The following is a 3,307-nucleotide window of genomic DNA, read 5'->3' on the forward strand; positions in this document are numbered from 1 at the left end:
TACTGGGTACTATGTTGAAGAGCTGTACAACTGTAGGTGGGGTGCGAGGGGAAAGCTGAGTGAGAACAAGGGAAGGGGTGACATTGTCTAAAAGGAAATGTACTCTTTGCCTGATGTTTGCAGTTGTAACCCATCTGCTCTTAGCATTTCCAAATTAAATGACAACAAAGAATTTGAGTACATAGCTGTCAAGAAGTGACAGGATCAACAAAGGCAATGGCATGCACAGCAACATGCCCAAATTTTTTTGTGACTACTGTGACACATCCCTCACCCATGACTCTCCATCTGTGAGAAAGAACACTGCAGTGGTAGGAAACATAAAGAGAATGTGAAAGACAACTATCAGAAATGGTTGGAAGAGCAGGCTCAGAGCCTGATTGACAAGACAACAGCTGCATTTCAGCAAGGGAAGATACCTCCCATTCCACTCTCGGCTCCTCCTCTTGCTGGGGCAATGAGCCCACCACCATCTCCCAGTCTCCCGGGTCCTCCACACCCTGGTATGATGCCAGCACCCCCACATAGGAGGCCCTCCCATGATGCCAAGGAAGAGTCCACCTCCTTCTGGGATGATGTCTATAGTAGCTGCTCCTGGAATGAGGCCGCCCATAGGAGGCTACAGGCCAATGATGCCTGGACCTCCAATGATGAGACCTCCTGCTTGTCCCATCATGGCCCCCCACTGGGTCAGGAATGACTCAACCAGACAGATAAGAAAAGAGGGGTAGAGGAGGCCCTTTATCAGTTTTATATTATTTGTTCAAGTTCATCAAGAGGTAATTGTGCCGAGATTCCCAGTATTTTCCAACTGCCTGACAAGGAAGACTTGCTTCCTTGATCAAGATAATAGATTTGGAGGAGAGAAGTGGGACAAAAAGTACAGATTTCATTTGAATTGTGAAATGTGAAAATAAAACTGTCAGCTCTTTTAGTTAAAAAAAATAAAAAGAAGTGATAGAATCAGCAAACTCTATTCTTTGATAGAGCTGACAGTCAATGCAAGGTATTCTCTAAAACAAACCATTGACAGACCAAGAAACTAAAAATGAGGTGCAGGAATGCAGACTGGGGTCATTATGACACATCCTGGCCACAGGAAACTGTCATTGTAGGTATTTGCCCTGTGATGGGAAGATGCAAAAGAGTTAAGCTAATCAGAGGCGAGTTATAGATACTTGTCTTTCCAGCATATGACTTTCCTATTGTCATCTATTTGGCATCTATTCCTATCTCCATGGTTCTTAAAAGTAAAATCTGCTGTTATTAGGACCAATTCTTATTTTTAAAAGCTTGCCAGAAACTTAGAAGGCAATACACTTATAAGTTATAAGGCTAATGTTAGCTGACACAACAAATCCCCAAACTCAGCAGCTTGACATACTAGAAACCCATGTGTTACTCGTATAACAATTCAATATGGGTGTTCTTTGTTAGCTGGTGATATTTTGATATACAGACTTCTTCCATCTACTGGCCTATTTTCTTTCTAGGACTTCAGAGTTATTCCTATTCAACCAAAGAATAAAGAAAGAAAGGGATGGATCACACACATAGAACAATTCTGTGGATCTGCAAGAAATGTGTTGATATGGATATTCCAGAACCTGAGACTATGTCTCATTGCAAAGGTAGCTAGGAAATGTAGTCTCATTTTACAATAAGAGCTGGATTTTGTAAAAACAAACAACAAAAAAAACTGGCCAGTTTTTTAGAATTCCTTTCCTTCAGCTCTGGAAAATATTCAAATTTGTTGAGCAAGTAGAAAGCCAGGAAAAAGTACAGATGATAAAACAGGCTTTGGCAGAATGAATTCATCTGCAGTGGTTATTTCTTTTCACTTATTTTACGTTTCTTCAGTTAATTTCATACTTCTCACTCGTCCCCACAACCCACCCTATGTTCGCAAATCTAAAGACTAAATCAAGACTCAGTGCTGAATTACAAATGTAATACTTCAATGGAAAACTTCTTGGCATAAGTAGAAATTCACAGCATATACTTTCCAGCTCATTAAACTCAGTGCCTCAAAATAACCTAAAGCAGCACCTCTTCTGCAGATAAAGAAATAGTTGGCTACAGTAGCTGCTAGGATGACTGACAATGAAATAAGTAGATTTATTCTATCATAAGCTCTTTGCTTTATGATGATGCTTCAGTAGTTTTTGCTGTTCTACTGCTTTTTATAATTTTTTAAAAATCAGGCCTCATTATTTCCATCACTATTTTATTGATTATTCAAATAATTCTTTGTTGTTTCTTTAAATTAGGGAATGATGTGGGATAAGTGACTTACTTGCTAGAGATATCTCAATGCTTTGACTTATTGCCTTCCTTTTAGTTGTTGTTCTTTTGTTTTGTGCTCATGGACATCGTGGTTAAGATAACTCCTTATTCTTTTTTGGTGGGGGAGGGGATTGGTTGTGGGGCTTGAATTAGGGGCCTGGGTGCTACCCCTAAGCTTATTTGTTTAAGGCTAGCACTCTACCACTTTGAGCCACAGTGCTACTTCTGGTTTTCTAATAGTTAATTGGATATAAGAGTTTCATGGAAGCCTGACCACCGTGGGGGTTCACACCTGTAATCCTAGCTACTCTGGAGGCTGAGATCTGAGGATCCCGGTTCAAAGCCTGTCCTGGTGAGACTCTTATCTCAGTTATGTGGTGCTGTGTGGTACAGAGATAGCCTTGAGCAGAGGAGCTCAGAGACAACACCCAGGCCCAGAGTTCAAGCCCATGACAAAAAAAAAAGAAAGAAAGAAAGAAAGAAAGAGGAAGGAAGGAAGGAAAGAAGGAAGGAGAGAGGGAGGGAGGAAGGAAGGAAGGAAGGAAGGAAGGAAGGAAGGAAGGAAGGAAGAAAGAAAGAAAGAAAGAGAAAGAAAGAAAGAAAGAAAGAAAGAAAGAAAGAAAGAAAGAAAGAAAGAAAAGAGTATCATGGGCTTTCTTATCCAGCCTGGCTTTTAACTATGATCCTCAGATCCTAGCCAGGATTATAGGTGTGAGCCACCAGATCCTGGCAGATTCTACTTACTCTTCTTGGAAGCTTTAAAAATATTTTCCGAGGTTTGAACTAGGAAGGCTTTGACCAAAGTAAACCAAATCAGGGTAGCTTGGGGAAAAAACCAAGCACTGGCAGAGAAATAAATAGAAGCATGAAGTCCAGAGAAAGGGAGAAATGACCAAACACAGAAGGTACAAGGCAATAATAAATTGCTCACACAAGTTGAACTCAGTCCTTGAGAGGACAATAAATGTATGCTAATAAAATTTCAATGAGAAATTAATTCTTTTTTGTTTTATCACTTTCC

General features: G+C 40.2%; 1 pseudogene; it reads left to right on the plus strand.

The window, feature by feature from the left end:
• Window positions 1-233: 233 nt before the first annotated feature.
• Window positions 234-717, plus strand: LOC150067129 (U1 small nuclear ribonucleoprotein C pseudogene; annotated as a pseudogene).
• The last annotated feature ends 2,590 nt before the right edge of the window (window positions 718-3,307 follow it).

Source organism: Megascapheus bottae, chromosome 2, assembly GCF_031878675.1.
Source record: "Megascapheus bottae isolate mThoBot1 chromosome 2, mThoBot2.hap1, whole genome shotgun sequence".
NCBI lineage: Eukaryota > Metazoa > Chordata > Mammalia > Rodentia > Geomyidae > Megascapheus > Megascapheus bottae.